Source organism: Desmodus rotundus, chromosome 3 (assembly GCF_022682495.2).
Source record: "Desmodus rotundus isolate HL8 chromosome 3, HLdesRot8A.1, whole genome shotgun sequence".
Lineage (NCBI taxonomy): Eukaryota > Metazoa > Chordata > Mammalia > Chiroptera > Phyllostomidae > Desmodus > Desmodus rotundus.
In genome coordinates, this window is record NC_071389.1 from 130,584,348 (window position 1) to 130,610,314 (window position 25,967).

Consider the following 25,967-nt stretch of genomic DNA (forward strand, 5'->3'; position numbering starts at 1 on the left):
CTGTATTTAAAGTGACCTCTGCTGATAGACAAATCTCTCTTCTTTCCCATTAACTCAGCAAGTATTCTGTCTCTCCTTCCCTTACCAGCCTTCACTTCTTTATTGTCATCTACTTCCTGGAGTTCCATAGGGTTGTGTATAGTTTCCCGCATGAATTTCTAGCATGGCTGAGTAGTTGGGATAAACTCTTGATTTTCACATTAAGGGGTGCTTTTAATCCGACGTTCACTTCAGAGTTTTTTGGAGCAGAGGAGGAGATTTTTTTTAACTTAGGCTGATTGTGTTTAATTGAGTGTGTCGCCTGCTTGTGAAGGCAAAAAGAAAAGAGAACATGGCCAGTAACTCTGTGCTGAAAGTTATGCATCAGTCACTATTTTATTTTGTTTATGGAGTGGTGATTCTGATCTTATTGGTAGAGTAAAATGCTCACGTAGCATGCAATTCAGCTGGGTTACCTACATCTAGAGATTTTTTCATCTAAAAGAGTTAATGGCACTCTAGATGGAGCTAATTTACATTCAGAGAGTGACTTACATGGCTAGAAAGAGGTTTATGTTTCTTCTGTGTGTTCAGAGGCATCCACAGTGCTTTTGTATCTCTCTTAATATAATATTCATTTCAAACACAAAATTGAATGTCAATACCTACAGAAAGGAGTTTGCTCTTTCTCAAATAGAAAGTCCTGTATGACCCAAGGTCATTGTTCCTCATAAATCTCTTCAGAACAATTTTCTCTGTTTCTCTTACTGAGCCAAACTTTTTTCAGGAATTATATGTTTCCTCTGTGTCATATTCGTTTTGAAAATGCTTCTCTTTCAGTGCAGCTATGACAGAATAATGTGTTCCTTGCTGAACAGAATGCAGAGTAATTTCTTGTCCAGTAAAAATGAAAAAATGGAGCTGTTCAAAAGAAGTTTCTAAATTGCCCTGCAGAAAATACTCCAGAGAGATACCCCAGCGAGCTGGAAGATCAAAGGGTAACATTCAGACCTCATCCATTTGCATTTATCCTTTGGCAGTGTGTGATGTGCCAGTCATTGGCTTTTTGCTGTTACTGAGGAAGCAAACAAATACTACAATTACTGAGGAAAAGACCTGTAGCTGCATGGTAGATTAAAAAGAAAACTTCAAAAGTAAGTCTTAGTTCACAGACACCCGTTGTGATTGGTTTCTGGTCAAGGGCCATATAGAGCTGTCATTATGCACTTGGACTGAGCCATGGATCAGCACTGAAGAGTAAGGCTCTTTCCCCAGGAAGAGGCATGCACACACACTTTTATATACTTTAGGGACGTATGGGGATTCTCCGAAGCCTCTGTCTCTACCCCAGTCAGAAAAGGAAGCTATAGAAATCAGTATAAATAGCTGCTCTTTATATGTTTACTTTAAAAAACTGTTTCTAGAAAGTTATGCTTTGTTGTATCTATATTTTTTAAAGATTACAAAGGAAAAAGACAAAATACTGTTCAGTTATTTAATTCTGGAATTATACACGGCTGAAATAATAGATGATAGGAATTACAACAACATTAATTTTAAAATTCTGGTGAGATGGGTTAGAACAAAATAAACCATTTTGAGGTTTCTCCAAGGTCTAAACGATCAGTTTATCTGGAGATGGTAAAAAAACAATTGTACAAAAAAAAATCTGTGGGAGTAGGGCCATCTTATTTTAAGTATGTGAATTAGTATTGCTATTCCAGAGCATGAACTTGTACCTTTAGCTATTCGTTGTCTCTTTTGGATGGACTTCTTGGGAATTGTAAATGCTTGCAAATGAAAGGAACAATGGGGACCAAAGGTGGGGAAGCAGCTAAGTAGTCACTAATACCACTATGAATGGTTCTTCAACTTATAAGATAGCTAGAAATTACCATCAACCCAAAAAGCATCATGATTTTTGTGCCTTAGAGAATCCAACAATAATATCTGAACATCAACTTTCTAGTATCTTGCGATTCACTTTATAGACATTTTCACAGATATTATCATATTTAATTCTTACAGCCATCTGTGGTAGTGATTGCCATTCTTATTTTTTGAATAAGAATGTGGAACTTAAGGCCAGAGAAGTCAAATAACTTGACCCCAAATCCCAGTTGTGACAGACATGGGGCTTCAGTCAAAGTTTCTGACTTCCCTCCTTTTTACTCAGTCAAGAACCATACAGTTTGTGTCAGAGTCGCCTGGCACTTCAGAGTCTTGACCTGGCTGTCACTGTCGGAGAGAACTTGTAAAACCAGACTGGCTCCACCAGGGGCAGGAAGCGCTGAGGTTGCCCGAGTGGGCTGAGCTCCTTGTCAGAAAGGAGCCCCGACAGAGGTGTGTGGTGAAGAATAGTGGCTCTTGGGGGTTGGGAGTTTGGTAGCAAAGAACATGGAAAAGAGACTTCCTTACTTCTCAGTTCTATCACAGCCTAATCGAACAGCACAATTTGATGAGGAAGTGAAAGAGGTCTTTAGAAATGAGGTAAAAACAAAAACAAAACCAACAAAACCAGAGGTCCAATCAACTTTGTGCTTCATTCTTTGCTAAGAAAGATGCTAAGAAGATCTTCCCTCCTGAATTCCAGCTTGAAGCTGCAAGGTCAGAGGTACAGAACGAATAGTGACGAAGGCACAGTACGTTCTAACCCTAATCACAATGTGGATGCGAATAAATAGCTGCAACTGGAGGGCACTCATCCAAGAGACCTGGAAGAATCCAAGAGGAAAATAGTCTGTGGGTCTAAGACAATTTATAGTCACAGATGACCCCACGATCTGGGGTAATAACAGGTAACGAATCCAATACCCTGTTATGAAAATCCAACATTTACCATTAACTTGTTTTCACTTTTGTTTTTTAATTTTTTAAAAGGGTTTTTTAAAAATTTATTTTATTTTTAGAGAGATGGGAAGGGAAGAAGAAAGAGAGGGAGAGAAACATCAGCGTGAGTGAGAAATATTGGTTGGGTGCCTCTCGAAGGCAACCTGACCATAGACTGAACCCACAACACAGCATGTACCCCGACCGGGAATCCAACCTGCAGCCCTTCCTTTGCTGGACAATGCCCAAACAACTGAGCCACGCCAGTCAGGGCTGTTTTCACTTTTATTTTAAAAATAATTCACAGATATTCTCTGAGTGTCAAGTATAAAACATGGGATTATTATGTTTTTGAATTTTCAAAATATTTTTAATAGATTTCCAGAAAGCCCAACCAATACCCAGAGTCTCCACAGGAATCCTTACAGACCTAGCAGCCTGTCTCTTCAGGACTTTAATGTAAGTTAACACCACCAGTTTAAGGAATAAAACCACACGTCAATATCCAAAACCCACAATACAGTTGACAAGCAACACCACTTAGGACAATTAGCCTCTATTTGAAAGCAAGAGTGGACACATGGCCCAGGTTCCTAACAACAGCCTACAAGAAAAGGCTCTCGCGAGGCTCAGATGGTGCTCTCAGAGAGCTGGCAAAAGAGCAGATTTTCACGCTTCTCCTCCAAATTAGTCTGGTTTATTCTTCCAGATAATTTAAGAGGAGATGTTTTATTGACTTATTCTAATTAGGAACGATAGTTTCCTAGTGAAATTTACAGGAAAGTTTATGTTTATTTCTTTTTTGTCCTGCTAAACTGGAAATAGTCACCTAGGATTTCTGTAGAAGGGTAGAATGGCTTTGAATTGAAACCTTTAAATACACAAATTTAAGTTCTTTTTTTCATAGTTTTCAGTCAACCTACAAAGCTACCAGAATCAGAAAAGAATTTTGATGGAATATTTAACAATAGAGACATTCCCTTAAAGAAAAGCAGTGTGTAGGTGAAAAGGCATTTTTTGCTGATGATTGTAAAAAATGCAACAATTGAGGCAATGTGTTTTTGCAACTATACAAGTTATAGACATATTTTTTTCTTGTGAAATAGCACTGGCCTATAAAGGAAAGCTGGATTTCTGCTCCCTGCTCTCTCTACCTTTTCTATTAAACAGCAGGAGAAGTCCTGGCTAGTGTGGTTCAGTGGATTCAGTGTTGGCCTGCAAACCAAAGGGTTGCCAGTTTGATTCCCAGTCAGGGCACATGCCTGGTTTGCAGGCCAGGTCCCCAGTGAGGGGCATGGGAGAGCCCTCTCTCCCTCCCTTCCCCTTTCTCTAAAAATAAATAAATAAAATCTTTAAAAAATAAACAGCACAAGAAGACAGAGGACCTGTGGTGCAGAAGAAGGAAAAGAATGAGTCACACTTGGGTATTCTTCATATTAGTTGAACTAAGGGCCCCCCAGCTGCTCTTGGGACCAGGATAACAACAGCCATAACAGACGTTCAACAGCATATTTGTATATCTTTTAACTTTAGGACCACATGGAATGCTGTGCATTCTAGAAAACTTCATGAATAGTGGGCCATGTACTTGTAAAGTTCCATTTTATCTTTTTCATTATAAATATTATCTACTTCAAGGAATGAGTATATATTTCTCTGTTCTTTTTCTAATGGGCATTCTTTCTTCCACCCTTTTTACTGTGAAGGAAGGAAATTAGGCTTCAAGGGGTTAGAGGAGGGCTTGGTTGACCTTCCTAAATCTTATTCATCCTTCAAAACTTGCGTTTTATAGGCAGTAAATAAAAAAGGTTTTTCTTAGAGCTACGCAGAAACAAATGCTGGCTTTTGAGTGAGAAACTAATATGTTCCTCAGCAGTTGCTGCTCCTTATCTAGCAAGTTGTCTCACACGGAATAAAGACTTGGCATTATGTCTAAATACAGCACGAAGACAGAGTTTATGAATGCTGTTAATCGGAACTGCTATCACAATTACAGAGGGCCCACAGTTATTATATTTCCCTGTTCTCTACAGTATTGATTGAGATGAATACTGTTGAGTTAAATAGTGTTCTAACCTCAGGCTTTCATTCATATTAGCATCTCCAGACCTAACCTAGGCAGTGCTCAATAAAGAAGCCTCTTGAGTGTCTGCTAAGTTCCAGGACAATGCAATCTTTAGAATAGGCCCTGGATATGGAACTGCGTTGGCATTGTGCTTCTATTGCTAACTAGCTGTGCAAGTTCTCAACCTCTTTGCATCATAGTTCCTTTGTTTGTAAAAGATAATAATAGTACCTTCCTTATAAAGGTGAAAAACTTAGGAAACACAATGTATCAAGCTGGTCTTGGGATTATTTGTGTTCAATCAATTCCTTGCCTTTCCCTAGCCTACTTTGTATCACGGAGGGGCCTGACTCCTTCAGGAGTCATTCCCCAGGCTCCTGTGTCAACAGCTTCTGCTGGGTGGAAGATCTGTGGGGTGAAAAGAAAGAAGAAACTTGGGCGTGTCCCTCTCCCTCTCAGCTTCAGGGATATTCTCCAGTAGCCGCTACATCATAGCACTTACTGAGGAGACCCACCTACCTTCCTACTTCCTTCAGGTGCCCCCAAGCCCCTGGACTCCTGACTCTCCATCCTAGGGGTGACATGGGCTTCCTGCTGTTGCTGCTCTCTGGCTAACATCACTCTTCCTTGTTTGGCTCTCTGTTCCTCCAGTCACTTGTATGAGCAGTTCCTGAAATTAATATCTCTGTTGTAAATTCTTAGAGTGGTTTCTATTTTCCTGGTAGGTTCTTATTGATTCATATATATATAATATTTAGTATAATAAGTTCTCCTTATATGATGGAGCAAATATAAAGCAAATAGGAATTAGTAAACTGTAAACATTTTAAGTATAAGAGAAAAAACAGGCTTACAAACACTTATTAACATTCCCAAATCTATAAAGCTCTCTGAAAACTTGAGCTTTAAAAAAGAAGTTTGTGGCAAACTCATTTCACTGCAAATTCGGACGTGAACTGACATGAAGCTACATAGAGTATTTATTTATCCCACTTTATGTGACTTTATTTATGCCTTATTGCATAAAAATTGATGTGTTTGATTGCAAGAGACTGATCAGGCTCCCCGGGGGATGTTACACAATAACAGAGTGCGCACATAGTTTCTGTATAAACTTTAGAAGATTCTGAACTCAGAAATCCATTGGACCCAGAATTTGGAACAAGGGGATTGTATGGCTGTATCAGATTTCAAGAAAAGAAAAAGTTGTTTTTGAAATGGGCCTTTGCAAAATTGGTAGAATTGCATAGATAGGAGGAAGGGGCATTCTGAATTTTAAAAAAGTTATGAAGAAAAATACGGAAAAAGGAAAAAGGAGAAGAAGGTAGAAAATAGTAAGTAGAAGTCATAGAAGAGAAAGAAGAGAGAATGAATAAGATACAAATAAAAAATTCTTCAAATGTTGGATTATTTTGCTAAGAAATGAAGAACCCTTGGAGAATTTTGAGCAGAGGAGTAATTTACCTAACAATGTGCTTAAAGGAACATTAAACTAGGTAGTCTGGCATGAAGAAAAAAACTCTTGGAGATGGAGATGTATTTAACAGGCTGCTTTAATAGGAAAGTGCATAGAAGTGAGGCAGTGGTGTGCCAAACAATTATGGATATGGAGGTGATAATTGATTGGATAGGCCGAAGAGGAAGTGTGATGGCTAATTCCATGTGTCAACTTCACTGGCCTGAGGTGTGTCTAGAGAGCTGGTAAAATATTATCTCTGGACATGTCTGTGAGGATGTGTCCAGAGGAGTTTAGCGTTTGAATCCGTTCACTGAGCGTAGAAGATTGTCCTCACTCATGTGGGTGGGCATCATACAATTATTGAGAGCCTGAATATTATCAAAAAGGCAAATGAGGGACAAATTTGTTCTCTGCTTGAGCTAGAACATCCATCTTCCCCTGCCTTTGGACATTTGTGCTCATGGTCCTAGGGCCTTCGAACTCGGACCAAGACTTTCCTGCTTCATTGATTCCCAGACCTTCAGGATTGAATTAGGACTATACCACTGACTTTCCCAGACTTCCACTTAGCAGACAGCAGATTGTGGGACTTCTCAGTCTTTATAATTACATGAACCAATCCCTCATACTAAATCTCTTTCTAAATATCTCCTCTTTGTTCTCTTTCCCTAGAGAATCCTGACTAATACAGAAGGGTATTTAGAATAATTAAGTTCTTACCTGAACAATTGAAAGAATAGTGCTACTATTAGCAGAAATAATGCAACGCAGGAGGAAGAAGATCAAGTTTGGCAGAAGATGCTATGTTTCAGTTATGACATACCAAGAGACTCAAAAATTAAAACCATCAGGAAATGATGCAATGTTTATAAAGATGGTAAGTAAATATCAACTTTGCTATAGTCATTTAGGGATTTATGAGATTGTGAGAAAAGCAATTTCAAGGACGTTCCTCATTTGAAATTAACATCTAGAAATCTAACTTCAGAACTGATGAATTTGCTTTGGTAAAGCTCTTCAAAACAAAAGGCTTGCCAATGCTAGAATTTAAATAAATATCTTTTAACTAAAACCAGAAATTCCTATGTTCATATTAACAATTCATTTCCTCAGCACATATGCCACAGTTCCAGAATCCCAAATTCAATGAATGCATAATTACAACAAAATTCTAAAGTGAATTTTATGGTTTTGACTTCTTGTGAATTTGGAATTACCATTTTAAAATGATACAAAAATTACCATTTTTCCGAAGTAGTTTATTAAATAGACATTTATCCCCTTCCTTTGTGAGATGTCAATCACAATCGCATTTTTGTCATTGCTCAAGCACCACAGAAAATGCAGTGTCGTAGAAACAGATGCACGCCTTTAATTACAGAGAAAGTGTCTTGCTTAAAAGGCAAACATGGTTTTAGCTCTTATGACTAGTTCCTTTTAAGTGGCTCTCCTTGAGGACCGAGAGGGGTTCCATGTGCTAAGGCACCCGCTCTAGTTTGCGCCAGAACCAAATACTACAGTACTTCATGGTTTTGGAGGTTAGTGGTCCAAAATCAAGGTGTCAGCAGGGTTTTTTAAAAAATTTTAAATTTTTACTTTTAGAGGCCTGTGAAGGAAGGATTTGTTCCAGGCTTCTTTTCTTGGCTCGTATATGGCTGTCTCCCTGTATCTCTTCACACTGTCTTCCTTTATGCATATCTGTCTCTGTATCCAAATTTCCCATTTTATAAGGACATCAGTCATAATGAATTAGAGCCTATTCTGATAATCTCATTTTAACTTGATTTCTTCTTAAGGACCCTCGCTACAAATTAGGTCACAATCTGAGGTACTGGGGTTTAGGACTCCAAACATTTTGGGGGGAGGACAGAATTCAATCCATAACAACACTTCCTCATAAGGTATGTTCCCACGACTCCGGAATCCTTGAGCCCCATTACAATGTAGGGAAAGGCTGTGGAGTGTCTTGAGAACAGGATAGAGAGCTGGCTGCCAAGTAGATGTGATGGACCTCCTGGCTGGGAGGCTGGCATAGACAGCCCTATCAAGGAGGAAAATTGATAACCAATTGAAAGATGACTAATTGTCCACTGAGTCCTCTTTGCTTTTAGAATAAAGATATTCTCTCCAAAAAATTAGAGCCTGAATACATCATAATTGTCTATCTACGAGTAAAAGCAATTTACTCGTAAGAAAATTTCTTATGGAGAAATTTTCAAGAGAGGTACTTTTATTTTATTTAAGTATTTGTCCTAATTAGCTTTTACTTACTTATAAGTTTCTATTGACAGGGCTTTGTCTTATGTCCAGCATAGTAAATTTTTCTAATTGAAGAATAAACTGATGAACAAATTAAATTGCCTTATCCTTTGTGGAGAAGAATAAGGAAGAGGAAACAAATAACGGAATGATAGAATGCCCTATAGATAAAATTAAAATATAGAACATCATAACTTAGAGATTTTGTAGACCCTTGTAAGAAATGTTTAGTTCTAGAGATCCAAGATGGTGGTGAAGTGGGTGGAAGGTACACTCACTTCCTTCCAAGACCAAACAGGAATTACGACTAAAATATAGAACAATCGGCCTGAATAACCAACTGAAGACTAGCAGAACAGGTCTTATAACCAAGGATTACAGAAGAAGCCACATGGAGACTGGTAGGAAAGGCACAGATGAGAAAAGGACTGGCTTTGCTCCCACATGCAGCAGCTGAAAATTCAGAGGGATATTTCAGCTTCAAAGGTCCCACCTGAGAATTAAGGGGTCTCAACCTCATGTTGGGATCCCCAGCCAGAAATACTAGTGCCTGGAAGACACAACACCTGGCTATGAAAATCAGTGGGCATTCTGTCTGCTAGGGAGAGACTGGAGTTGGCTAAAAAACTTGGAATCCTCTTAAAGAGCCAGTGCACAAAATCCTGTTCTCAGCCACTCACCCTAGGTTCCTGCGAAGAGAGTAGAGTCCTGTGAGCAGAGAATGAGTTTTATGGCTCTGAGGAGAGAGCTGAAGGGACATCTGCCAGGGTCCCTGTGTGGCTCCCTCTCCCACACCTCAGATGCACCATTCTTAGGTAGAGTACTCCCCTCCATATGACATAAACCTTGGGGAATGCAATAGCCTCACCTTCCTGAATCCCTGTCACCCACCCTGTGGAGCTCATGCCCTTCATAGAAGCCAGATGCCTGGGCCTGAGGTTTAGATGTCCAGGTGGACTCAAGGGGTGTCACAGACTGAGTTATGTGGCTCTGGGGTGGTAGTCCCCACCCCAAACCTGTAACCTGACTGGTGTCTTCTCCTCACGGAGAGCCACTAGCCCCATCCCTCCAACTCCTGGCAACCCTGCCCTGCTGAGCGTGTGCCGTCCATGAGGTCTGGGCAGAATCTGGGATAGACTGAGTTGTGAGGCCCTAGGACAGGGGCCATTTTCCCTTGCATGCATGACTGGTGCAGAACCCTATCTTCACATGGCCCAATCTTGGTCTGTTTGGGCCTGAAAACTCTGTCAGCCTCCTCCTGACAACTCCCTGAGACCCTGACCAGCACAAAATTTGCAGGGACCTGGAAGGTGGCAGCTAGCCTTGGTCAACCGTGGAACTTACACTGAGTAGCCTCAGACCCAGCACTGGCACTGAGTTTGAAACTGTATCAATCTGGTGAACACTGCTGGCCTCTACCTGGTGACTCACTGAGAACCTACCTCACCCAACTCACATACTGCCAGAAGCTCCTTTAGTGACTGAGCCTAATAGGAAACTGGCAGAAGTGACAGGTGGAGGTGAATCTTGGGGTACCTTGAACCTTTTGCTGAACTGCCCGGGGCTCAATGCTGGTGGAAGCTGGACTTGGTAACAGCAGGACTATTTCCACAGACATCCAGGCCCAACAGAGGCAGCCACAAACCGTGGATTGCCTTGTAGCTCCAAACAGGTTGCTCAGGGCCAGTCACAAGCAGTATCTGACATTGATCTGCACCATAGTCCCTCGCAAGAGGCCCCCAAACCAACACACCCAGTAGCAAATGTTAGACAACAACAGGACAGGATCCAGTTAGCTCCTTAAGCAGCACATCCAAAGGGAGATCTAGGTAGGCACCAGACCCTGCTGAGGAGAATTCTGTTTCATGCAGTGAGCACTTTCACAGCAGCTCTCTATACTGTGGTTGGGGTCAGTCTCTACCGTCTGCCAGGCTAAGGGTTGACCTGATGCATGGATGGGCCATTAGCAGTCAAGACTCAACTATAACAGGAAGGCTCACATAACACACACAAGGGACATTCCTGGAGCACCCAGATCAGGTGGTCAAGAAGACTGTGCCACTCTGTCCCAAATGACACTTACTACATAAGGCCATGCTGCCAAGACTGGGAGACATAGTAGACCTACCTAATACATAGAAACAAACACAGAGAGGCAGCCAAAATGGGAGACAAAGAAACATGCCACAAATGAAAGAATAGGAGAAATCTCTAGGAAAATAACTTAGTAAAATGGAGGCAAGCAATCTATCAGATATAGAGTTCAAAACAATGGTTATAAGGATGCTTAAGGAACTTAGAATGAACTTCAATGGCATGAAAAAGGACATAAAAACCACAAAAAATAATCCATCAGAATTGAAGAATACAATATCTGAAATGAAAAATAAACTAGAAAAAAAATAAACAGTAGGTTGGATGAAAAAGAGGATTAAATCAGTGAGTTGGAAGACAAGGTAGTAGAAAACACCCAATTAGAGCAGAAAAAAAAATTAAAAATGAGGTTAGTCTAAGGGACCTCTGGGACAACATGAAGTGTAAAAGTATCCATATTACAGGGAAACCAGAAGAAGAGAGAGAGCAAGGGACTGAGAATGTATTTGGAGAAATAATGACTGAAAACTTCTTTAACCTGGTAAAGGAAAAAGACATACAAGTTGATAAAGTGCAAAGAGTCCCAAACAAGGTGAACTCAAAGAGGCCCACACCAAGACACATCATTATTCAAATGTAAAAGGTTAAAGACAAAAAGAGGATCTTAAAAGTAGCAAGATTAAGACAGTTACCTACAAGGAAGCTCCCATAAGACTGTCAGCTGATTTCCAACAGAAATTTTCAGGCCAGGGATGATTGGCATTAAATATTCAAAGTAATGAAAAGCAAGGACCCAAAACCAATACCACTTACTTGGCAAGGCTGTCATTTAAAATTGAAGGAAAAATAAAGAGCTTTGCAGACAAAAACAAACAAGCAAGCAAACAAACAAATAAACCTAAAGGAGCTCATTACCCTCAAACCAGTATTACAAAAAATGCTAAATGGTATTTTTTCAAGAAGAGGAAGAAGAAGAAAAAGAGAAACATAGTTATAAAGAATAAAATGGCAATAAATACATACCTATGAATAATCACTTTATAGGTATTTGGCTTAAAGGTTCCAATCAAAAGACACAGGGTGAAGACGGTGGCATAGGTAAACACAGCCTGCCTCCTTGCACAAGCACATCAAAATTACAAATAAAATATAGAAAAACCATCACTCAGAACCATCAGAAATGGAGTAGAATTGGAAGTCTGACAACTATTGAACTAAAGAAACCACATCCATCTAGGCTGGCAGGAGGGATGGAGACATGGAACTTGCTGGTCCCACATCCATGTGTGGTGGATAAAAATTCAGGGGGGATAGCTTGGGAGTAAGGAGTTCCAGCAGCACATCAGGCCCACTATCCCATAGTTCCAGTGTCAGGAATATAAGTCCCCATAACTTCTGGCAGCAAAACTAGTGGGGATTGAGTGGGTGGAAGAAGCTTCTGGGGTCCCAAGCATCTCCCCCTTAAATAACCCACACACAGACTTACTCAGACTCACTCCCTCTGAGCTCTAGCACCAGTGTAGCAACTTGAAAGGCATTCAGTAGCATATGCGGAGGAACTGAAGTGGCTGGGATCAAGGCAGGAGCTCAGGACAGCTTTCAACCAGACAGAAAGGCAGGCAGAGGTCATTGTCCCTTTGCTGAGCCTTCTATCCACATACCCGTAGAGCTGGCAGGCAGGTGCCATATCTAAGATTCCATCAACCTGGCTAACACCATTTGCCCCACCCTGAAAATTTCCTGAAACTGTACCACCCACCTTATGGGCCCTCATAAAATATTAACCATGACTTTTCCATATGATTGGCAGGTCTTGGTTCATGTTTCACAACTTCCTAACTCCTATCAAACAAGCGACAGCTGGCCTTAGTAAGCCCCCAGCCCCTGTACCACTTTCTAAGTGGTCCAGGACCATCACTAGCAACAGCCAGCCTAGATTCACAGCTTGACTTCAGTTGGGAATCTCCAAGTCCTGTAGAAGTAGCAGCCATCTCAAATTGCTTTATAGATAATGCAGCATGACTCTGGGCAGAACACAGAGTGGGCTGATCTTGCCTGCACCATCTGGGAACCCCCAGAGCCTGTGTGCCCAGTGGACAACTATAGATCTTGTGAGAGCAGCATCTGCCTCTGCACAGCTGATCCTCCTTGGAGGGCAGAGGTTGGTGGTCCATGGTCACAGCCAGTCCTTGAAGCTGACTGGCCTGGGTAAATCCTTCCCATGAACCTGCCAACAGTAATCAAGGCTCAACTGTAAGAGGAGGGTACACTCTGTCCACATGAAGGGCACACCTTGAGCACTCAGCTTGGGTGACAGGGGAGGCTGTGCCCCCTGACCCTACAGGACACCTTCTACATTAGCTCACAGCACCAAGACAGGGAGTCATAGCAGCTCTACCTAATACATAGAAATAAACACAGGGAGGCTGCCAAAATGAGGAGACTAAGAAACATAGCCCAAATGAAAGAACAGATCAAAACTCCAGAAAAAGAGCTAAACAAAATGGAGTTAAGCAAGCTCTCAGATGTAGAGTTCTAAACACTGGTTATAAGGAAGACAAAGGAACTTAGTGAGGACCTCAACAGCATAAAAATGATCCAGTCAGAAATGAAGAGTACACTAATTGAAATAAAGAACAATTTACAGGGAAACAACAGTAGAGTGGATGAAGCCAAGAATCAATCAATGACTTGGAACATAAAGAAGTAAAAAAACAACCAATCAGAACAACAAGAAGAAAAAAGAAGCCCCCCCCCCCCCCCCCCCCCGGCAAAACGAGGACAGTGAAAGCAGCCTCTGGGGCAACTTCAAGCATTCCAGTACTCATATCATAGGGGTGCCAGAAGAAGAGAAAGAGCAAGAAATTAGAAATCCATTTTAAAAAATAATGAAACAAAACTGCCCTAAGTTGGTGAAGAAGATAAACATACAAGTCCAAAATACAAAGAGTCCCAAACAAGATGGATGCAAAGAGGCCCACTCCAAGACACATTATAATTAAAACGCCAAGGGCTAAAGATAGAGAGAAAATCTTAAAAGTAGCAGGTGAAAAGTGGTTAGTTACCTACAAGGGAGTTCCCATAAGACTGTCAGTTGATCTCCCAAAAGAAACTCTGCAGGCTGGAGGGACAGGCAAGAAATATTCAGAGTCATGAAAAGCAGGGATCCACAGCCAAGATTGCTCTATGAAGCAAAGCTTTCATTTAGAATCAAAGGGCAGATAAAGAGCTTCCCAGAGAAGAAAAAACTAACGGAGTTCATCATCACCAAACCATTATTATATGAAATATTAAAGGTCTTACATAAGAAAAAGAAAATCAAAACTATGAACAATAAAATGGTAATGATGATATGCCTATCAACAATTGAATCTAAAAAACAAACTAAGCAAACAAGAAGAACAGAGACAGAATCATGGATACAGAGAGTGTTTTGATGTTTGCCAGATGGGAAGGGGGTCTAGGGGAGGGGATTAAGAAATACAAATAGGTAGTTACAGAATAACCATGTGGATGTAAAGTACAGTCTAGGAAATTGAGTAGCCAAAGAACTTATATGCCTGACCCGTGGATATGAGCAATGTTGTTGGGATTGCCTGAGGGAGTAGCAGGTACTGGGTGGAGAGGGGTGAAGTGGGAGAAATTGGGACAACTGTTAATAGCATAATCAATAAAATATAATTTAAAAAGACATTGGGTAACTGGATGGATGAGAATACAAAACCCATATATGTGCTATCTACAAGAGACCCACTCAGAATGAAAGACACATACAGACTAAAAGTATTTCATACAAATAGAAATAAAAATGAAGCTGGGGTATCAATATATATGGTAGAAAATATAGACTTTAAAACAAAGGCTATCATAAGAGACAAAGAAGAACACTACGTAATGATAAAGTGATCAATCCAGTAAGAGAATATAACCCTTGTAAAGATCATAGCACCCAGCATAAAAACATCTAAATACATAAAGCAAATCTTGATGGACATAAAGGGAAAGATTAACAGTAATATAGTCCTAATAGGGGATTTTAACACCCCATTGACATCAGTGGATAGAAGTCTCAGACAGAAAATCAACAAAGAAGCAGTGGTCTTAAATGATACACTAAATCAGATTGATTTAATTGATATCTTCTAAGCAGCAGAATATACATTCTTTTTAAGTGCACATGGAAAATTTTCTAGGATAGACCACATGTTAGGATGCAAAGCAAGTGTCAAAAAATTTAAGAGAATTGAAGTCACATCAAGCATGTTCTCTGACCACAATGGTATGAAATAGAAATCAATTACAAGAAGAAAACTGAAAACCACACAAACACATGGAGGCTAAAACATGTTACTAAACAGTGACTGGGTTAACAATGAGATCCACAAAGAAATCAAAAGATACCTCGAGGCTAATGGAAGTGGGAAAACCACAACCCAAAATTTAGGGGCCACAATGAAGGCAGTCCTGAGACAGAAATCCATAGCATTACAGTCCTACCTCAATAAACAAGAGAAATCCCAGATAAACAATCTAACTTTACACTTAGAGGAACTAGAAAAAGAACAACAAAGCAAGCCCAAAGCCAGTAGAAGGAAATAATAAAGATCACAGCCTCAGATACATGTAATCCGGAACTTCCAGAACTTCCTCAATGCGCAGTCCATGACAATAGTTTAAGCACATGAAATATTCTTTAAGAAACCTTTTACATATAACATCAACAGGAAAAAAACATCTTTTAACTAATCTTTCCATATTTTGTTTTGTTTGTTGCAGCCCCTAGTCCTTGCATGGCAGGAGCCCCCCATATGGCTGCACATTCGACTGGGCCATGTTAAAGCAGAAAGCAGCCCAGCAGGCCGCCTCTTCCAGGGCAGGGCCAGCAGGCCCAAACCCCCCAGGCGAGCAAACTGACAAAACCAAGAGTAACAAGAAAGGTTTCTAAGCACAAATAGAAGAAGCAGAGGAAGCAGTGCAGATGACTAGAGCTGTGTTTGTTTCTCCCCAAATCTAGAAATTTTAGTTCATATGTATACTAACCAGTGTACATGTGACGCTGGGCCCCAAGTTGCAGCTGCTGTAACTGACTAGTATCTGAGGTAGTGAAACATGGTGTTCAGTTTTCTATTGTATTTTTTCAAGTGGAGATGTTAACTAAAGGGTTGACACACACAAACTGGTAGAGAAATTGTGCAGAGGCCAGTTTTTATTTGTTAAAATCCTTTACTTTGAACTATACTGCTTTGAGACCTCATTTCAGCAGAATGGCATGAACAGTCTTCAGCCACAGTCATGACAGTTGTAAATGCTCACAGTTGTTCATTCTTAGGGTTTATCCACCCCTGGGGTTTGCAAGTTGTTCACTTAAAACATTCTTAAAATGGCTGGCTTCTTGTTGGCAAGCTAACTGTTATGATAGCAACCAAAGATTTCAGCATATTAAACACTGCCTGCTTTCCTGTGCTAGAAATAACAGCGTATAAAAGTGAAGACTTAAGCAAAACCTAGTGACTACTAGATTATCCTTAGGACTCTGCAATTACTCTATAATGTTCTCGATACTAAAAAAGCGTATTTGTCACACAAATTTAGTTAACATCTTAAAACTGAACAGGTATGTAGGTTGCTTAGATAAATGTAATCACTGTAATAATATATTTTATCTGGAATTGTTTTATCTTGAGATGTGAGTTTTTTGTTTACAAGTTCACTAAAAACTATAAACTGTTAAAAAACAATAGAAAAGATCAAGGAAACCAAATGCTGTTTCTTGGAAAAGATAAGCAAGACTGATAAACCTTCGACCAGACTCTTGAAGAAAAAGTAGAGGACCCAAATAAATAAAATTAGAAATGAAAGAGGAGAAGTAACAACTGACACCACAAAAATACAAAGGATTGTAAGGAAATATTATGAACAACTGTATGCCAACAAATTGGACAATCTGGAAGAAATGGATAAATTCCTAGAAATGTATAATCTTCCAAAACTTAATTAAGAAGAAACAAAAAATCTTAACAGACTAATTATTACAAATAAAATTGAAACAATAATCAAAAAACTTCCAACAAAACAAAGTTCTGGACTGAACAGTTTCACAGGTGAATTTTACCTAACATCCAAGAAAAACTAATACCTACCCTTCTCAAACTAATTTAAACAATTAAAGAGAAAGAAATACTTCCAAGCACACTCTACAAAGCCAGTATTATTCTAATTCTTAAACTAGATAAAAAATTACAATGAAAAAAATTATGGGCCACTATATCTGATGAAAATAGAAGCAACATCCTCAACAAAATATTAGCAAACTGAATCCAGGAATACATTAACGGATCATACACCATGATCAAGTGAGACTTATTCCTAGGATGAAAGGTTGGTACAATATTGCAAATCAATTAATGTGATACACCACATAAAATGAAGGCTATAAAACCACGATCATATCAATAGATGCAGGAAAACCATTTGATAAGACCTACCACCTATTTATGGTAAAAGTCTCAGCAAAGTGAGAATAGAGAACATACCTCAACATAATGAAGACCATATATGACAAACCCACAACATCATACTTGATAGGGAAAAACTAAAAGCATTTCCCTTAAGTTCAGGAACAAGACAGGGTTGTCTGCTTTCACCACTCTTATTCAACATAGTACTGGAATTCCTAGCCACAGCTATCAGACAAGAAGAAACAATACGAGTCATCCAAGTTGAAAAAAAGAAATAAAACCATCATTATCTACAGATGACATGATACTCTATATAGAGAACCCTAAGCATTCCACCAAAACAAACAAACAAACAAAAAAACTACTAGAACTCACAAATAAATTTAGTAAAGTAACAGGACACAAAATAAATATCCAGAAATCAGTTGCATTTTCATAGACCAATCGTGATATAACAGAAAGGGAAACTAAGAAAATAATCCCATTTACAACTGCATTAAAACATATGTAAGAATAAATTTAACCAAGGAGTAAAAGACCTGTACTCAGAAAGTTATAAGAAATTGAAGAAAGAAATTGAAGGAGATACAAATAAATGGAAACATATCCTGGGCTCATGAACAGGAAGAATTAACATCATTAAAATGTCCCTACAATCGAAGCAATCTGGATTCAGAGCAATTCCTACCAACATGCCAAAGGTGTATTTCACAGAACTAGAGCAAATAATCCAAAAATTTATATGGAACCACAAAAGCCCCTGAACAGCCACAGCAATTGTGAGAAAGAAGAACAAAGTTGGAGGAATCACACTACCTGATATCGATATATACTACAAGGTCATAGTAATTAGACCGGTAAGGTACTTGAAACATACACACACACACACACACACACAGATCAATGGAATAGAATTGAGAACCCCCAAATAAATCCATGCCTATATGGTCAATTAATATTTGACAAAGGAGGCAAGAACTTACAATGGGGAAAACACATTCTATTCAATAAATTGTGTTGGGAAAATTGGGCAGATAGACGCAAAAAGTAAATAAAACTAGACCACCTTCTTACACCATATACAAGTGTAAACTCAAAATGAATTAAAGACTTAAATATAAGACTCAAAACCATAAAACTCTTAGAAGAAACATAAGCAGTAAAATCTTGGACATTTTTCTTAGAAATATTTTTTTCTAATATATGTCTTTGGACAAGAGAAAAAAAACAATAACAAAATAAACAGATGGGACTACATCAAATTAGTAAGTTTTTTCACAGCAAAGGAAACCATCAACCAAATGAAAAGACAACCCACTGAATGGGAGAATATACTTACCAATGATACATTTGATAAGAGGTTAATATCCAAAGTTTATAAAGAACTTGTACAACTCAACACCAACAAAAACTAAACAATTCAATTAAAAAATGGATAAAACACCTGAATAGACATTTCTCCAAAGAATATATATAGGACTTCAGGCCAAGATGAAGGCATAGGTAGACACTTTGTCTCCTTGCACAACCAAAAGAAGGACAACACATTTAAAAACAAAAAATAACCAGAACTGCCAGGAAATCAAACTGTATGGAAGTCTGACAACCAAGGAGCTAAAGAAGAAACACTCTATTCAGACATGTAGGAGTGTCAGAGATGGGCAGCTGGGGTGGAGAGGACTCGCAGCAAGGCGGTGGCTGGAGGACCAGGTGCTCCCACATTTGTGTACAGATAAACCAGGAGGAACAACTGGGGAGCAAGACAGACCATGTAACTCAGGGTTCCAGCATGGAGAAATAAAGCCTCAAAACCTCTGACTGAAAAACCTGTGGGTGTTGTGGAGGCGGGAGAAACTCCCAGCCTCACAGGAGAGTTTGTTGGAGAGTCCCACAGGATCCTAGAATGTACACAAACCCACCTGCCTGGGAATCAGCACCAGAAGGGCCCAATTTTCTTGTGGGTATCAGGGGAAGTGACTGAAAGCTGCCAAGAGATGAGCAAGTGGCACTGTTCCCTCTTAGATACCTCCCCAACATACAGCATCTCAATGCAGTGATGTGGGTTGCCCCACCCTGGCAAATACCTAAGTCTCCACCCCTTACTATGTAACAGGCACGCCAAGACAAAAAACAAATATGGCTCATATGAAAGAACAGATCAAAGCTCCAGAAAAAATACAACTAAGAGATGAAGAGATAGCCAACCTATCAGATGCAGAGATCAAACCTTGGTAATCAGAATGCTCACAGAAATGGTTGAGTATGGTCAGAAAATAGAGGAAGAAGTGAAGGCTATGCAAAGTCAAATAAAGGAAAATGTACAGGGAATCAGTGACAGGAAGGAAACTGGGACTCAAATCAATGGTTTGGAGTAGAAGGAAGAAATAAACATTCAACCAGAACATAACAAAGAAAGAAGAATTTTTCTTGTTTCTTGTAGACCCAAGGAAGCATACACAAAGGCACATCATAATTACATTACCCAAGATTTAAGAGAAGGAGATCATCTTAAAAGCAGCAAGAGAAAAGGAGGCAGTTACCTACAAAGAAGTTCCCATTAGACTATCAGCTGATTCCTCAAAAGAAATCTTGTAGCCAAGAAGGGGCTGGAAAGAAGTATTTGAAGTCATGAAAGGCAAGGGCCTACATCCAAGATGACTCTATCCAGCAAAGCTTTCATTGAGAATGGAAGGGCAGATAAGGTGCTTCCCAGATAAGTTAAAGGAGTTCATCATCACCAATCCCTTATTATATGAAATGTTAAAGGAACTTATCTAAGAAAAAGAAGATAAAAAATACTAACAGCAAAGTAACAACAAACTCACAATGATCAACACCCAAACCTAAAAATGAAACAAAACAAAAACAAAAATGAACTAAGCAAACAAGTAGAACAAGAACAGAATCACAGAAATGGACATCACATGGAGGGTTATCAGTGAGGAAGGGGAGGGTGGAAATAGGGGAAAAGGTACAGGGAATAAGAAGTATAAATGGTATGTATAGAATAGGGGGAGGTTAAGAATAGTATGGAAAATGGAGGAGCCAAAGAACTTATATGTATGACCCATAGACATGAACTAAGGTGGGGGAACGATGGTGGGAGGGGTGGTACAGGGCAGAGGGGAATAAAGGGGAGAAAAAAAGGGACAATGATAATAGCATAATCAATAAAATATATTTAAAAAAAAGAAGACATAGAGGTGGCCAATAGACGTATGAAAAGATGTTCAACGTCACTAACAGTAGAGAAATGTAAATAAAAACCACAGTGAAATACCACCTCACACCTGTGAGAATGGCTATCATCAGTAAATCAACATACAAGTGGAGGGTGTGAAGAAAAGAGAACCCTTGTTCACTGTTGGTAGGAATGCTGAATGGTGCATCCACGGTAGAAAATAGTATAGGGGGTCTAAAAAACTAAAGATAGAACTGCCTTATGACCCAGTGATTCTACTTCTGGGCATATATCAGAAGAAGCTCAAAAAACTAATTTGAAAGAATATATTCACCCCTATGTTCACTGAAGCGTTATTTATAGTGGCCAAGTTATTGGAGCAAACCAAGTGCCCATTGATAGACAAGCAGATAAAAAGGCAGTGGTAAATATATGCAATGGAGTATTACTTGGCCATTAAAAAGAACAAAAATCTTACCATTTCTGATAGCATGGATGGACCTAGAGGGTATTATGCTAAGTGAAGTAAGTCAGCCAGAGATAGATAAATACCAGGTGATTTTACTTGTATGTGGGATCTGAAGAACAATATAAACAAACAAACAAAACAGAAACAGGTGTGAAGATACAGAGAACAGACTCATGGTTTCCAGAGGGGAGGGGGTTTGGGGGACTGGGTGAAAAAGGTGAAGGGATTGAGAAGTACAGATTGGTAGTTACAGAATAGTCACGGGATGTAAAGTACATCGTAGGGAATATAGTCAATCTTATTGTAATAATTATGTATGGTGCCAGGTGGGTACCAGAATTATCAGGGGGATCACTTTGTAAATTATATAATTGTCTAACCACTATGTGTGCATCTGAAATGAATACAAAATATTACTGAATGTAAGCTGTAATTGAAAAAAATTTAAAAAACTTTAGTTCCAAGAAACAATGGAGAATTAGGTTCAAAGAGATCAACATTTCTGAGACCATAGGGTCAAGTTAGTATCAGGCCTAAGAATAATGGGCATAGTGCACTTTATTCAGAGTGCATAGTGCACTTTGCAATCAGAGTTTTTGTTGTTACTTTTTAAAAAACAATGATCATTTATTCTGCAGGTCTGCAGGTCACCTGAGGATTGGCTGCTCTCACCGGGACTGGGCTCTGTTGAGTCTGGGCTCAGCCCTCCTGTCTGGAAGTCAGCTGATACAGGCGGGTCTTTGATTTGACTTTGCTCTCTGTATTTGTCATTCTTCTCCGGGCACCAGTGTGCCACCTGGAGTATGTTCTCATGACAATGACACAGGAACAAGAGGGCAAGCTCAATTGTGTATGCTCTTACCAAACTGTTGGTTATATCGTTGCTAATATTCTGCTAGTGAAGTCAAAGGGCTGACCCCCAGGTGAAGGGTGGAGTATATTCTTCCTTTTCAAGAAAAGAAACTATGAGATTACATGGCAAAGGCTATGGGTATGAGGGTCGGGTGATGAAGATTTGGGGCAGTTAATCTACCACAAGTAATGACTGCTGGGGAACAGGAAGTAGAGGGTGGGAATTTGTGTCTTTATTATTTTTTTTGGCCTGGAATATGGTACATGAAATCTTGGTTTACTTCATAGCTTTGAGAAAATTGCCTGCCCTCAGTTTCTTCAATTATGATCAGATATTAATGATATCTGTATTGTTAGATATTTGTGAAGAATGAAGAAATGACACATATAAAACATTTGTCATGTAGTATATCTTGAGATTATGTTAGATTTCTTCCTTCTTATCTTTCAGAGTATTATTTCAGGGTGTACATACCTAAACAACACAAAGACAATTACAAAGCAAAAAACAAATAAATACATAATGGTAGCATGTACTAATACAGAGGAGGAGAAAAATAAGGGAAAAATTTCTTGGCCTGAAGAAGTTATTCATTGAAGATTAATGGAGAGAAATGGAGAGAATATTCCAAGAGTGGAGCTTGATTAAACAAAATGATGTAAAAATGAATAAAATTTGAATAAAATCTCATATTAATGCTTTTTCCCTGTGTGGGAGACTAGAGGAAGAGGACTGTCCCAGATGAGTCCTAAGGACCCACCTTTTTATTGGTGACATTATTGGAAAATATCTCTTCTCTCGCTTCAATCTGTTACCTTTTCTTCTCCTAGATTTTTTTAGAGGGTTGTAATAGTAAAGGAAAGCACCCAAGGAGGCTGAGCTTAGATGTGTTTTGTTTCTCTCCTGTCTTCTGATCTCTTCTCACTGCTTATTCGAATCCTTGCTAAGAATGGATATGCTATTATTTTTTATTCATTAAGTGTTTATCAAAGCCCAACTAGGAGCAAAGCATTATGTTTCATGCTCGGTGGAGGTGATAGGTAACGGTGGTGGGATGCGGGTACAGACAGGTGCGGCAAAGGGTTTCTGCTATCAGAGAGCTGGGTATTCTCCATTTGCCCCTCCCTCAATAATCTGCACTCTTTTCCCCGGCACTGTGGATCAGGATGGCCTATGATCAATGTCAACTGAGCTCTATTGCCTTCTGACATTCCATGTGTGTTCAGTTAATGGTACAGGATGTTAGAGACTAGGAAGTAAGAGAGTTTGATTCCTGCTCTGTGGATTTGACAATTGGCAATGACAACATTCCTAACAATTGTGCTCCTGTAGGCAGCCCTCTACTAGGACTACAAAGCTTCTCTGAGGTGGGTAAGTTCTTGCCTCTTTAGGTCCAGAGCTGGTGATATCTTCCCAACGTTGCTAGTCCTGGGGTACTTCATCAGTGTTTTTTTGGCTTCTCTTAGTCCACCCACACCTTTGTAGATAAGATAGGGTCTTCACTAAAATCTCTTCAAGTGCTCCTGATTGTGCCATCTGTGTTCTGTCAGGAAGCTGACTGATACACCTTCCTACTCTAAAGTCAACATGTGCGTGGAGAGACAGGTGGTGCTAATGTGCTTTCTTTCTACATGCAAACTTTGCTGCATTAGTGATATTCTATTTTTTTATTTTTTGTGCATTTTGCTTTTTGTTTAAAATGTTTTTATTAGGGTTATTTGTCTTCTTTGATATAATGAAGATAGTATGTACTGTGTAGTATAGTGGCTTTTCCCCTCCTCTTCTCCCTTCTTCCTCCTTCCCTCCCCCATCCCCCGCTTTCTTTTTTATGTTTACTTGCTATGTGCAAGAAGACAAGTAAGACAGCATTTGAAATCTAAGAAATGTTTGGACAAAACTATAGAACTGGTGTTTTGAGGAAAGACACTAGAGCATTTAGGCTGGATAATTTGGTGCCCATGTTATATTAGAAAAATTTTAAATGCTGCTATTTCTATTTATGCATTATACTTTCTTATGACTTATACTTCTAAATACCTCACCATCAATAACCTCCCTTCTGCCTATCAGTATGTTGACAAATCTTATATATTCTACTTCCCCAATATCTCAAGAATTTCTACTCGTACTACACATTCCTCTTAAAATCTTATTCAATGGTGTATTTGAAATAGATAATGGTTCACAAACTTGAATGTATTATGGTTTAATTTTTCTCTCCACAGCTAAACTCAGCTTATGAACTCCATTTACAATTTTGGCAGAAGCTCATTCTTGTTAATTCAGTGTTAACTCAGTTATGCCCTGTATTCCCGGAAGGAGTATCAGACAAGGGTCTGGGCTCTGCCTACTTAGTTTCCTGTCTTACCCTCTGATGTTCAGTCGCTGTTTACATGAAGACATGCTGAACCACGTGCAGTTCCCCAAACGGTGTACTTGGTGCTTTTCCTGCCTCTGTTTTTAAACATGTAATTTTTTAAAATTTTTTAACTTACAGATTGATTTTGAGAGAAAGAGAAAGAGAGAAGCGTCAATTTGTTCTTTCACTTATTTATGCATTAATGGGTTGATCCTTGTATGTACTCTGACTCAGGATTGAACCCACAACCTTGGCATATACCAGGGTCAAACATGTAGATTTTTTAGCTGGGTAAACCAAGTTCCCCCTTTTCTCTCTTCACCTTCTTCACTTCAAATGAATGAATAAATCTCAATTCTCTTTATATGCCTTCTCTTTCAAAAAATTGGAGGTGCTCAGTCCTATGGAAGTGAGGTCATACTCAGAGATATACTCAGCATCATCAAATTGATAAATATATGAGTTGTGGGGTGGAACTGAAATTTCTGTTTCTGATTCCAAATTTTGCTCCTCATTCTCTACTTGCTGTAACCTATCTGTCTATTCATACAGCAGATATTTGTAGAACTCTTAATATGTATTAATCACTGGGATATAGAGATGGTTTAAAAGCTCTCACAGTTCACCAAAAAAGGTACACAAGTGCAGATATAAGTATGAGACCAATTGGAGAAAAGATAAATGGCGGTTGAGTTAGAGGTAGAGAAAACTGTACTCTCTGAGAAGGCAGGAGAATTCCTTCAGAGAGATTGTTATTTAAGTTAGTCTTTGACCTATCATCTATGCTACTTATTTTCTGTACCTTTCCCCCCTCTCCCCCTCCCACTCCCCTATTGACAACCCTCTATGTGATCTCCATCTCTATGGTTCTGTTCCTGTTCTAATTGTTTGCCTAGTTTGCTTTTGTTTTTGTTTTAGGTGTGGTCGTTAATAATTGTGAGTTTGCTGTCATTTTTACTGTTCATATTTTTTATCTTCTTTTTCTTAGGGGAATGTGGGAGGGAGGGGGTGGGCAGGATGGAGTGGAGTGAGAGGGGCGGGAAATGGGGCAACTGTAATAGCATAATCAATAAATATATTTAAAAAGTTTTAAATTAAAAAAAAAGTTAGTCTTTGACTATACATAAGAATGAAATTCTTAACCAAGAATTATAGCTAAGCAGGATGAAATTCAGGCAGGGATAACTGATATTGTCTTTAAAAATTGATATTACATTTATCATGAATTTTTGGCATTAATTTAGATTTTTTTAAATGTTAAAATATTTGTCTTGATTTTTGAGTTTCTTGGTGCCTCTTTAAACTTTGTGCTGAAGGGAGTGCCTTGCCCTTCTCATCCTCGTCCTTTCTCTGTAATACCTATGGAGCTGGGAAAGACAGAACCTTTCCGTTGAAAGGTGACCATTTAGACCAGTAAAGTGAAGGACGTAGTTCGTGGTAGTGGTGGGGAGGTGGAGACTGTCCAGAAATAGGGAGACAGCTAGATTGTAAAGTGGCTGGGTATCAGGCTAGATATTTTGGTTTTGATTTTTCAAAAGAGTTTTTGGAAGTTTTTTTAAAGAATCAAAAAATGATAAAATCAGGTTTGATTTTTTGGAAGATACCTTTGTAGAAGACTGAGTGGAGATGGCAAGACTTAAACATGGCAATAAATTAGAGTTAGTTTCAAGATAAGAAATAAGAAATATTGAAAACCTTGATAAAAACAATAAAGAGATTTTAATTAGTGGCAATATGATCTTATATTTAATATTTTTAATTTTAATTTTATTTTTTTATCCTCACCTGAGAACATTTTGTTTTCATTGCTTTTTAGAGAGAGAAAGGGAGAGAGAAACATTGCTATCGGAGAGCAACTTTGATTGGTTGCCTCCCATACTTGCCCAGACCAGGAATCATATGCACCCTGACTGGGGATTGAACCTGCAACATTTTGGTTACAGTACTATGCTCTAACCAACT